Source organism: Sciurus vulgaris (genome assembly GCF_902686455.1).
Source record: "Sciurus vulgaris genome assembly, chromosome: 3".
Lineage (NCBI taxonomy): Eukaryota > Metazoa > Chordata > Mammalia > Rodentia > Sciuridae > Sciurus > Sciurus vulgaris.
This window is the reverse complement of record NC_136463.1, coordinates 35,758,515-35,772,467: the sequence shown is the minus strand read 5'-3', so window position 1 is coordinate 35,772,467 and position 13,953 is coordinate 35,758,515.

Below are 13,953 nucleotides of genomic sequence, written 5' to 3'. Positions count from 1 at the left end.
GGACAATTCTTTCCGACATACAATGGTGGCTGCAATGGGAGTCTTTGGAAGGCTCTATTGGGTTGCATGTCAAAGGGCAAGAACACTTACGTTGCCTTGTGTCTTAGTTGGCAGACAGAACAGCTGAGAACTAGCAAGAATCAGTCTCTGTCTCTCTCCAGGCAACCTCTCCTAGGTCTCCTCACTGTGTGGAGGACTTCTGACATGGGATTCTCTCAGAACATGCATTCCAAGAGAAATTCCAAGAGATTGGAAACAGAAGCTGCCTGTCCTTTGAAAGCTGGCACAGTGTTACTTTGCTACATTCGATTGTGTAAGGAGTCACAGGGCCACACCGATTCAAGGGAAAGAGAAATGAACTCTATGAGGAGAATGATCAAGATTTTTGCAGTCATTTTTAATTCACAACTAATACAATCACTTCCTAGATATCTGGGGGGAAAGGGAGAAGTAAAACACTGTGTGTTCAGTAGTGTATGTTTGCAGAAAGAAAGAATATTTTTAATGTTTTGGTATATGCACCAATAATATCTACAATGATATATAAAAATCTGGGAATAGTGTTTTGAGGAAGGGGAATTATTTGGGTGATAGGGCTGGAGCATGGAGACTTTTTATTATATACCCTTTGTTTTTAATTTTAACCATATACATGCATTACCTCTTCAATTCTAAATCCATTTTTTTGGGACATAACATTTGATACAATTTATGTCACAAGTGAAATACATGTTGCTTGTGGTGAATAATTTGACAATACTTCATGTAGTCAATTTTTAAAAATTATTATGTTGGGGCTGGGGATATAGCTCAGTTGGTAAAGTGCTTGCCTAGCATGCACAAGGCCCCAGGTTCAATCCCAGCACCACCACCACAAACAAAACAAAACAAAAAAAAATCAGTATGTTACCAACCTTGCAGCTTCTTCTTCATTGTAAAAAGCCTGTCTATAAAGTGATTCTGTTCAACTGGAACCAGTGGTCAAAGCCATTATAACTGCATAATAGAACATAAAACACAAAAAATGTTAGATCTTCAGAGAGTAATAAAAGGATTAATCCACCTTCTTTACACTTTTCATAAGCATAGTAAATGATTAACAAATATTTCTTCCAACAGTTCACATGAATTTTCATTAGAAATGGTGCAAAATCAGATGGCACGGCACACATCCATAGTCCCAAAGATTTGGAAGGCTGAGGGTTGGATCTCTCGAGCCAAGAGGTTTGAGGTCAGCCTGGGCATATGAGACCTTGTTTCTTAAAAAAAGTGCAAAACTTCAAGTTTAACTATTAAGTAAGATTTGAATGAACAATGAACAGGGAAGAAAAGGGGGAGAAAGGAGAAAAAGAAAGACAGGATATCTTGTCCCTATGTTTGTGAAGTGCTTTTATAAAAGTACTGGAGTTACAAAACTAGGTGTTTGTGGGCTGAGGGTGTAGCTTAGTAGTAGGATGCACACACACACACACACTAGAGGTTTTACTTGGTGTGACTATGAACAGTTTCTTCACAGATTTTGAGCAAGGATAAGGCTTATTTATAAATTATTGGCATCTGAACTAATATTGCTAATTTGGGAGACATTTAAAACATAGGTATTAAGAATCGTTTCCCAGAAATTGTCAGATAATTGCAATAGAACAATAATGAGAGTGACTTACTGCTTTTTTAAAAGTCTGTTCATTTTTAATGATGGCATCTTAGTCCCATCCTGATGATGGGAAATAGTTCAACTTTCTTTCTTTCAAATAAATTAAGAAGTTGAATTCTTTTTGAGTTTTTTTTTTTTTTCCTGCAATGCAATAAAAATGTCGTGTTAAAATATAAGATTGCCAAGACTGATACTGGCTTTTGAAAGAATACTAATAACTTAGTTGCTAAGAGTTTCTTTTTATACTTAGAAAATACTCCTGCTATCCTTAAGAAGTATTTTGAAGATCCAAAGAAAGAATTTTGATTGTAGCTTTTATACAATGTTGCCATTATTTTTCATGATGCTATTGCCAAAAAGGAGGGTACAGCATATGAGTACTATAAGCAGCTTGTGAATATCTTTGCTTACAACAGAATTTAGAAAAAGAAATGATAAATGTGTGCCATTTAAAGTAAGGATATTGTGAAAGAAAATTGCGATGTTTTATGGCAAAATGGATTCACTAAAATAGGAAAGTTTTAAGTAAAATGCAAAAGTAACTCACAATGCCTTCTCTTAATTTGTCTTGATTCAGTAGAAATAAGGGGAAGTTGAATGTAATGTATATTTGTTGGCTTTTTGGCTGTCCAGCATCCTACCCTTCTTTCTTCCCCCTTGTTGTGTGGGTTCCCCCAGCACACACCTCCCACTGCAGAAGCCCAGCACAGAACTACGAGGTCTTCTAGATGCCCTTTGGTACCTCCGCTGCACTGACACATGTCCTGGCTTGGGCAATAAAATGCCAGGATTTTGCATTTTAAGTGAGTGACCCAAAGACTGGGAAAATCTGGGACTGGATTGCTCTCAGCGGCAATAGCATGGTACCGAGACTACACAGTCTCTGGTATCTTACATCCATGGCTCCCTGAACACAATTTTTTCCAAGCCCTCTAGTCATCTGTCATTTTGGTAAGTCCCTAATGCCTAACCACATATTGAGATGTGAATGCAGTTGTATGTAACAGAAACCAAAAATAATGGGAACTTAAACAAGGTACAAGTTTATATCTCTTTCACATCATAGTTTGGTTAGAGGCATTTATGATGCTATGGTGGCTCTTAGTCACTGGGAATCCAGAGTGCTTCTAGATTTCTGTTTTGCCATCTCTTAAGTATGAACCAAACTGTCACACATGTGATGGGATAAAAGGAAGAAGTGTATGCTTCTGTTCTTTAAGAATAAGTCCAGGAACTTGCACATACTACTTTCACTTACATCCCATTAATCAGGACTTAGTCATATGCTCCAACCTAGCTGCAGGGGAGACTGAGAATTGCGGCCCTTATTCTCACAGGTCATGACCCAAGTGCTGCACTACTGAAAAAAAGGGAAAAAAAAAAAAAAAATAGAAATTGAATAATAATAAGCTCTCTCACACACACTTTCCATAACTACTTTTTTTTTTTAACTTGAGAGAGCCAGGGATGGTTTCTGTTCCTATCAACCAAAAATCATGTCTGATTCGACGAGGAAACCCTAAATGGAATGACTTGGCAAGGCAGTATTGCATTGCAACCCCTGGCATCACCACGTGGTTTCAAGTGTAAATCTAAAATGAGGCATCATCCTTAGCTTTCATTTTCCTTCCATATTCAATCAACTACCCAAGCATGCACCAGGCCCTGGACTCAATCCCTGGAACCATTAAAAACAACAACTCAGTTCTGCCCCTTTTGCTTCACTCCTGCAGTACGGCCTTGGGTGGAGCATTTGTCACTCTCCTTACTCCCGCCCCCTCGTCCCTCCCATTCCACTGTTCTCCTGTGGCACACATTCTGAAATCTAACCCTGCATAATGTTTCCCCCATTTCCCTGCATAATATTTCAATTAATTCTTCTTAAGGATAAAATCCAAACTTTCTTGTGTGGTAGACAAGGCCCTTCACTGTGTATCTCTTTCAGTCTTGTTTCTTGACATTCGCCATTGCCCATATGCCTGGTACCTTGGATATTTCCCCATCTTTCAGATGAACCTGCTTTGATGAGAACCCATCCCTGCTTGCACATGCTAGTCATGTAACCTGGAACTGCAAACAGCTCAGTATGGAAGGGGAAGAGAATGCAGAGAAGCATGCTGTCCAGACAGATAAGAGACTGCACTACCCCCATTTAAGAAGTATTTTATGAATGGAAGATGCAGCAGAGTGACATGATTATTTGCACTGGTTTCTACTCCCAATCCTAAATAGTGTGCCAGACTCCAGCTACAAGTCAACATCAGTAAAATGAAAGGTCACTACACATCATGTGGACAACAATGGATGATGATTTTTTCTGACCTATGTGCATTTCAACATTCTTTGATCATATACCTCAATGTATGCCATCTGTATGAGCTCAAATTACTATCATCTAATATGGTTGGAAATTACAGATAAATGCATGAAGGCCATGTTTTGTTTTGCCAAAATTTTGCACCATCTACAGATATCAATTAAATGAGTGATGTAATAGCCAATCATTATATTCTGATAAAATAGAAAAAAGAAAACATAGTTAATATGTGCAAATAACATTAAGGATGAATATAAAGTAAGGTTTTTCAGCAATCCTTCTGGCTCAGCTGTAATCCCAAGTCACTGGGATTACAGGCATGTGCCATAGTGCCCAGCCAATGCAAATGTTCATAAATTTAAAAACATTTGCTCTGGGAGTTAGTGGCCACCCATGTAATCCCAGCAACCAAGGAGGCTGAGGTGGGAGGATTGCACTTCAAGGCCAGCCTCAGCAACTTAGCAAGGTTATAAGCAACTTAGTGAGATCCTGTCTCCAAATAAAAATAAAAAGGGCTGGGAATGTGGCTCAGTGGTAAAGTATCCCTGGGTTCAATTCCAGTAACATAAATAAATAAATAAATAACATTTGGAAGCTGACGGTGTAGTTAACATCGGAAAATAATCATTAGAATTACAACGATTTGCTAAATCATACCACTGATAGCATCTCGACCATTTTTTTTTTACAGCTATCTATATTTTAAATGGCAAAATGTTAAAAGTATTCGATTTAAAATTTTTTTTCCACATTTTTAAATTCGTGCATTATAGTTGAACACAATATTTGTTGTTACATGTTCACATATGCACACAATATAACAATATAGTTTGGCCAATAGCTTTTCAGCCTTTTGGCTAAGATTATGTGTACTATCTGTTCTTAATCAGTTTTAACATCTGATACATCCTCTATCCCAAGACAATATATTAAATGGATTTTTTGAACAGGAAGATGGAATAAGGGTTTGCTTCATCCACTCCACACCACACATCAACCTGGTATCACAGTATCTCCAGAATCTGTGTGCTCCACCCCACTTTAAAAAAAGAGTAATGTTTTCTCAGTGAAGTGATAGTAAATGGAAATGACAAGTATGGTGTGGTGGCAAATGCCTGTAATCCCGGTGGTTTAGGAGGCTGAGGCAGGAGAATCATGAGTTCAAAGCCAGTCTCAGCAGTATAGCGAGGCACTAAGCAACTCACTGAGACCCTGTCTCTAGGTAAAATACAAAAATGGGCTGCAGGTGCTGGAATTGTAGCTCAGTGGTAGAGTACTTGCCTAACAAATGTGAGGCACTGGGTTCAACCCTCAGCACCACATAAAAATAAATAAATAAAATAAAGGTATTGTGTCCATCTACAACTAAAAAATACTTTACAAAAAGGCAGGGGTGGCTGGGGATGTGACTCAGTGGTTAAATGCCTCTGGATTCAATCTCTGGTACCAAAAGAAAAAAGAAAAAAAAAAAAAAAAAAGAAATGATGACATAAGGACATACATTACAAAAGCTTCCGCAGTGGGATAATACCTATATGTAGCAGAAAGTCAGATGAAATAGGATTAACAGAAAGAAAAACAGTAGAATCAGACATAGTAAAAAAGTTCCTGGTGAAAGATCATTACAGAAATGGATTACTGAACATGTTATAGACTCTCACTGGGATGGACAATTACCTGTCTAGGATGACTTAATTATGGTTTTGCCTAGAGGCATGAGGCTGAGTTGACGACATCTGCACTAGGATTTTATAGTTCTATTGAAAAGAATATAAAACCTGCATAGTTTTAAATTTAAATTTATTACAAGGCTTATAGCAGAATGCATTCATATAAAGATCAAAGTGCTGATTTACAGATAGGAAATCTATAACCAAGATTTTGTAGGATCCAGGTTCTATGCAACCTTTATAGAATATTTCTCTATAAAAAGCCTGATATAAAAAGAATCATAAATTTGATAATTCTTAGTAATCTAGTACTTTCCTTCATTTAAAGGCATATATTATACTGAAATAATATACTGCATATAAATGATTTAGGTTGCTCTTTTATAACTAAATATAAAATTAATAATCATAAATCTAGCTTTTTCAGTAAGTCTAGGGGCATGAGAGGAGTTAAAATCAGAATTCTTGGTGGGCATGGTGGTGCATACCTCTAATTCCAGTAGCTCAGGAGGCTGAGGCAGGAGGATCACAAGTTCAAGATCAGCCTCCTCAACTTGGCAAGACCCTGACTCAAAAAAAGGGGGGATGGGGTGGGAATGTAACTCAGTGGAAAAGCACCCCTGAGTTCAATCCCCAGTACCAATAAATAAATAAATAAATAAAATCAGAACTCTTCATTATTAATTTTACTTACATGATTGATGCTGGCAAGTTGGTAATCAATGGCAAGTTAGTTTCACATGGAAAAAGATTCTTTAATCATTATTGATATAAACAATGAAAAAGGAAAGAGGAGCTGGGCATGTGGCAGAGTACTTGCCTAGCAAGGACAGGCCCTAGGTTTGATCCCCAGCACCACAAACAAAACAAAACAAACAAAACCAACCAAGAACCAGAGAGGTAAATTTAAAAAAAAAAAAATTTAAATTTTATTATTTTGCATTAAAGTGACAGAACAAATAGATCTGTTTAAGAATTACAAACTATCCACACACAAGAATATACCAATATACCAAAAATTACTCAAAATCTTTCAATTAAGAAATAGCAGCCTGGGGGCCATGGGATGAAGCTCAGTGGTAGAGTGCTTGCCTAGCATATTCAAGGCCCTGGGTTTGTTCCCCAAAACAAAAACAAAAACAAAACCAGACAAACAAATAGCAGTCTGGTATATTTCTTCCCAGTCTTCCACATTCATAATATACATTTTAACAAATATCATGCTGGACATTTGTCCCTTAAGTGTTTGTTTTCATATAATTTTAGACTCACAGAGAAGTTGCAAAAATAGTACAAACAACTCTGCTCTACCCTTCACACAGATTTCCCAAATGTTAACATTTGATCACACTTGCTTTATCCTTCTGCTCCCTCTCTGAACCTTTTCAGAGTAATTCGACATATGACGCCCCTTTACATTTCTTCATTCTGTATTTCCTCAAAACAAGGAATTCTTTTGCATTAAGCACAGTACAATGATCAAAATAGGGAAATTAATATTGATACAAGACTATTATATATGTTTCATCAAGTCTCCCAACAATGTCCTTTTTAACAAAAGAAAATCCTTGGTCATGCTTCATATTTGGTTGTATCTTTTTAATTTTCAGTCTTCTTAGTAATTGTTTTTGAGAGGGGGTCTTACAGTCTTACTATGTTGCCCAGCCTGGTCTCCAACTCCTCCTGCTTCAGCCTCCCAAGAATCTGGGACTACAGGTGTGCACCACCCCACCCAGCTTGTGTTTCTTAATACTGACCTGTTTGAAGAGTACATGCCAGTTATTTTGTAGAATGTCCCTTAATTTGGAATTGTCTAATATTTTCTAATGATCAGGTTCAAGTTATGTTTCTTTCTTTCTTTTTTTTTTTTTTTTTGGCAAAAACACTACAGAAATAATTCATTCTTCTCAATGGATGTATCTGGGAGGCACCTGATGGCAATTTGTCCCATTACAATGATGTTAACTTTAACTAAAACAGTTGTGTATCCTAAATTTTCATTTACAGTAATATTATTAAAATTTCTTATGTCCTTAAAAATTCTTACAAATATCATTTGTCTATAAAAATATTTCATTTATGAATAATTTGTTAAGTGATAATATTTCTATTTCATGTGTCTTTGCATGGGTAAAAACTTCCAGAATAATGTCATATAACAATGGAGTCAGTAGACATTTTGTTGCACTCCTGATTTTAATGAAAATATTTCTAGTATTTTACCATTAAGTATTTTATTGGCTGTTGGTTTGAAATAAGTTTTGTGTAATATTAGGGAAACATACTCTATAGGTGTGATTAAAATTAAAGAGCCAAGAAATCCAGTTGTTCAATTAATTAATTCATTCACTTATGACCATAAATCTTTAATTGCTCAACCCCATCCAACATAAACATGTTGCACCTATGTATGTTTGAGCTGTATTTCTTTTCTTTTTTTTTTTTTTTCCGTTGGCAATGGACCTTTATTTTATTTATTTATATGCGGTGCTGAGAACTGAACCCAGTGCCTCGCATATGCTAGGCAAGCACTCTCCCACTGAGCCACAACCCCAGCCCTGAGCTGTATTTCTTAATTATATATTTTCTCTTGCCCTCTGGAAATTGTGTCCTTTTTATTCCTTTGGAATTTGCCATTCAAAAACTGCTCTCTTCACTCCTCCTTAGAATAAATCTATTTCATCACCAATTTCAAGTTCTTCCCTCTCTCCTCTGGGCTTTGTACAGTTGCTGACCTTAACTGAAGGGTGAAAGAAGAGGACTGTATAGAGGGTAAAGAGGGGTGGGAGGGGTGGGGGGAAGGGAAAAAATAACAGAATGAATCAAACAACATTACTGTATGTGGATTTATGATTACACAAATGGTATGCCTTTGTGCCATGTACAGAGAGGCAACATGTATCCCATTTGTTTACAATAAAAAAAAAAAAAAAAAAAAAAAGAAGAGGACTTGGTAGCTACCTTTAATCTATCCAAGCATGGATTTAGGTTGTCATCATTTCTTTGGTAAATGTTAACTGGCCAAGAATGCTGTGCCAATTCAAGTCCTCCAGGAAGCAGATGCTGAGATAGAGTTAAGAGTCAAGAAATTTACTGAGGCATAATGCTTGTGAAAGATGAAGGATGAGAGAATAAGAATCTAGCAGGGAGAACCTCAGCAAAAGATGCAGATCTGACAATGTCTTAGACAACCCACAGGCAGCTGGGAGCAAAGACTACACATTACAGAAGCCTTGCATGGGGCTGAGATGCCAGGCCATAGTGCCCTGCTGTGTTCTATCACTGACTAGGGACTACCCAGGAAAAGCACACTGAGGAGCTGTAAAAGAAGGCTGTCAGCTAACTGTACTCCCCACAGCTAAAGAGTTCTTTTATGAGTGGAGCTCTGGGCAGCTCACCAGCATGACCGCCATGGGTGTCTTCTGTACGGCAGGTGCCAAATTGCCTTTTCCCTTCTGAGACTACCATGTGGATTATTTGGAGGGACTGTTGGAGCTGTCATAACTCGTTTCCCAGTTTTAGGAAATTTGGGGTTTTTTTTTGGCAGTGAATATAAACTTTATTTTTTTATTTTAATTTATTTTTATCGTAAACAAATGGGATACATGTTGTTTCTGTTTGTACATGAAGTAACAGCATACCATTTGCGTAATCATACATTTACATAGGGTAATGATGTTTGATTCATTCTGTTTTTTCTTCCCCCCACCCCTCCCACCCCTCTTTTCCCTCTACACAGTCCCTCCTTCCTCCATTCTTCCCCCCTCCCACCCCCCATTATGTGTCATCATCCACTTATCAGTGAGATCATTCGTCCTTTGGTTTTTTGAGATTGGCTTATCTCACTTAGCATGATATTCTCCAATTTCATCCATTTGCCTGCAAATGCCATAATTTTATTATTCTTTATAGCTGAGTAATATTCCATTGTATATATATACCACAGTTTCTTTATCCATTCATCAATTGAAGGACATCTAGGTTGGTTCCACAGTCTGGCTATTGTGAATTGAGCAACTAGGAACATTGATGTGGCTGTATCTCTGTAGTATGCTGATATATATCAGCATATATGTATAGGCTGAGGAGTGGGATAGCTGGGTCAAATGGTGGGTCCATTCCAAGTTTTCTAAGGAATCTCCACACTGCTTTCCAGAGTGGCTGCACTAATTTGCAGCCCCACCAGCAATGTATGAGTGTACCTTTTCCCCCACATCCTTTCCGACACCTATTGTTGCTTGTATTCTTGATAATCGCCATTCTAATTGGGGTGAGATGGAATCTGTAAAGCGTCTGTTCATATCCTTAGCCCATTTGTTGATTGGGTTATTTGTATTCTTCGTGTAGAGTTTTTTGAGTTCTTTATAGATTCTGGAAATTAGTGCTCTATCGGGAGTATGAGTGGCAAAGATATTCTCCCACTCTCTAGGCTCTCTTTTCACATTACTGATAGTTTCCTTTGCTGAGAGAAAACTATTTAGTTTGAATCTATCCCAGTTATTGATTCTTGCTTTTATTTCTTGTGCTATGGGAGTCCTGTTAAGGAAGTCTGATCCTAAAAAAACAAGTCGAAGATTTGGACCTACTTTTTCTTCTATAAGATGCAGGGTCTCTCGTCTGATTTCAAGGTCCTTGATCCATTGTGAGTTGATTTTTGTGCAGGGTGAGAGATAGGGGTTTCGTTTCATTCTGTTGCATATGGATTTCCAGTTTTCCCAGCACCATTTGTTGAAGAGGCTATCTTTTCTCCATTCCATATTTTTGGCACCTTTGTCTAGTATTAGAAAATTGTATTTATTTGGGTTTGTGTCCATGTCCTCTATTCTATACCATTGATTTACTTGTCTATTTTGGTGCCAATACCATGCCGTTTTTGTTACTATTGCTTTGTAGAATAGTTGAAGTTCTGGTATTACAATACTCCCTGCGTCATTCTTCCTGCTAAGAATAGCTTTAGCTATTCTGGGTTTCTTATTCTTCCAGATGAATTTCATGATTGCTTGCACTATTTCTGTAAGGTACATCATTGGGATTTTAATTGGAATTGCATTGAATCTGTATAGCACTTTTGGTAGTACGGCCATTTTGATAATATTAATTCTGCCTATCCAAGAACATGGGAGATCTTTCCATCTTCTAAGGTCTTCCTTAATTTCTTTCTTCAGTGTTTTGTAGTTTTCATTGTAGAGATCTTTTACCTCTTTGGTTAGATTGATTCCCAAGTATTTTATTTTATTTTTTTAGGCTATTGCAAATGGAGTTGTTTTCCTCATTTCCCTTTCAGCTGTTTCATCACTTGCGTATAAAAATGCTTTAGATTTATGTGTGTTGATTTTATAGCCTGCTATTTTGCTGAATTCATTGATGAGGTCTGGAAGTTTTCTGGAGGAGTTTTTTGGATCCTCTAAATAGAGAATCATGTCATCCGCAAATAGTGACAGCTTAAGTTCCTCTTTTCCTATTCGTATCCCTTTAATTTCTTTAGTCTGCCTAATTGCTCTGGCTAGAGTTTCGAGGACAATGTTGAATAGAAGTGGTGAAAGAGGACATCCCTGTCTTGTTCCCGTGTTTAAAGGGAATGGTTTTAGTTTTTCTCCATTAAGAATGATGTTGGCCATGGGCTTATCATAAATAACCTTTACAATGTTGAGGTATTCCTACTATCCCTATATTTTCTAGTGTTTTGAGCATGAAGGGGTGTTGTATTTTGTTGAATGCTTTTTCTGCGTCAATTGAAATAATCATATTATTCTTATCCTTAAGTCTATTGACATGATGGATTACGTTTATTGATTTACGGATGTTAAACCATCCTTGCATTCCAGGGATGAACCCCACTTGATCGTGGTGCACGATTTTGTTAATATGTTTTTGGATATGGTTTGCCAGTCTTTTGTTAAGGATCTTTGCATCTATATTCATCAAGGATATTGGTCTAAAATTTTCTTTCCTTGATGTGTCTTTTCCTGGTTTGGGTATGAGGGTGATATTAGCTTCAAAGAATGAGTTTGGTAGGGTACCCTCCTTTTCTATTTCCTGGAATACTTTGAGAAGTATTGGAATGAGATCTTCTTTGAAGGTCTTGTAGAACTCGGCTGAGAATCCGTCTGGTCCTGGGCTTTTCTTGGATGGTAGGTTTTTTGTTTTTTTTTTTTGTTTTGTTTTGTTTTGTTTTTTTTTTTGCGGTACTGGGGGTCGAACCCAGGGCCTTGTGCACGCAAGGCAAGCACTCTACCAACTGAGCTATCTCCCCAGCCCTGATGGTAGGTTTTTAATGGCTTCTTCTATTTCATTGCTCGATGTTGATCTGTTTAAATTGTGTATGTCCTCCTGGTTCAGTTTGGGAGGAGCGTATGTCTCTAGAAATTTGTCAATGTCTTCGGTAGTTTCTAGTTTGTTGGAATACAGATTTTAAAAGTAGCTTCTCATTATGTTATATATCTCAGTGGTGTCTGTCGTGATATTTCCTTTTTCATCATGAATTTGAGTAATTTGAGTTTTCTCTCTCCTTCTCTTTGTTAGTGTGGCTAAGGGTTTGTCTATTTTGTTTACTTTCTCAAAGAACAAACTTTTTGTTTTGTCAATTTTTTGAATTGTTTCTTTTTTTCAGTTTCATTGATTTCAGCTCTGATTTTAATTATTTCCTGTCTTCTACTACTTTTGGTGTTGTTCTGTTCTTCTTTTTTTAGGGCTTTGAGCTGTAATGTTAGATCATTTAGTTGTTGACTTTTCATTCTTTTCTGGAATGCGCTCCATGCAATGAATTTTCCTCTTAGTACCGCTTTCATAGTGTCCCAGAGATTTTGATATGTTGTATCGTCATTCTCATTCACCTCTAAGAATTTTTTTATCTCCTCCCTGATGTTTTCTGTTATCCATGTTTCATTCAATAGCATATTATTTAGTCTCCAGGTGTTGGAGTAATTTCTGTTTTTTATTTTGTCATTGATTTCTACTCTCAGTCCATTATGATCTGATAGAACACAAGGCAATATCTCTATTTTTTGCATTTACTAAAGGCTACTTGGTGGCATAACATGTGGTCTTTCAAGAAGGTTCCGTGTGCTGCTGAGAAAAAAGTGAATTTGCTTGTTGATGGATGGAATATTCTATATGTCTGTTAAGTCTAGGTTATTGATTGGGTTATTGAGTTCTACAGTTTCTTTGTTTGTTTTTTGTTTGGAAGATCTATCTAGTGGTGACAGCAGTGCACTAAAGTCACCCAGAATTATTGTGTTGTGGTCTATGTGATTCCTGAAATTGAGAAGGATTTGTTTGATGTACAGGAAGCACCATTGTTTGGGGCATAAATATTTACTATTGTTATGTCTTCCTGATTTATGGTTCCCTTAAGCAGTATGAAATGTCCTTCTTTATCCCTTCTGACTAACTTTGGCTTGAAGTCCACTTTATCTAATATAAGGATGGAAACCACCGCTTTTTTACTGAGTCCATGTGCGTGGTAGGTTTTCTCCCATTCTTTCACCTTTAGTCTGTGGAATGTCTTTTTCTATGAGATGAGTCTCTTGCAGGCAGCATATTGTTGGGTCTTTCTTTTTAATCCATTCTGCCAGTCTATGTCTTTTGATTGATGAGTTTAGGTCATTAACATTCAGGGTTATTATTGAGATATGATTTTTATTTCCAGTCATTTGGCTTATTTTTGGTTTTTAAGTTGGCTTGGTTTCTCCTTTGAGTGGTTTTTCTCTAAGGTAGTTCCTCCCTTTGCTGACCTCCATTGTTGTTTTTCATTTCCTCCTCATGGAATATTTTGTTGAGAACATTCTGTAGCGCAGCTTTTCTATTTGTAAATTCTTTTAACTTTTGTTTATCATGGAAGGATTTTATTTCATCTTCAAAAGGTTAGTTTTGCTGGGTATAGGATTCTTGGTTGGCAACCATGTTCTTTCAGAGCTCGAAATATGTTGTTCTAGGCCCTTCTAGCTTTTAGAGTCTGGGTTGAGAAGTCGGCTGCTATCTGTATTAGTCTCCCCCTATATGTAATCTGATGCTTTTCTCTCGTGGCCTTCAAAATCCTATCTTTATTTTGAATGTTAGGCATTTTCATTATAATGTGCCTTGGTGTGGATCTGTTGTGATTTTGTGCATTTGGTGTTCTGTAAGCCTCTTGCATTTAATTTTCCATTTCATTCTTCAGGTTTGGGAAATTTTCTAATATTATTTCATTGAATAGGTTGTTCATTCCTTTGGTTTGTATCTCTGTGCCTTCCTCAATCCCAATAATTCTTAAATTTGGTCTTTTCATGATGTCCCATAGTTCTTGGAGATTCTGTTCATGATTTCTTACCATC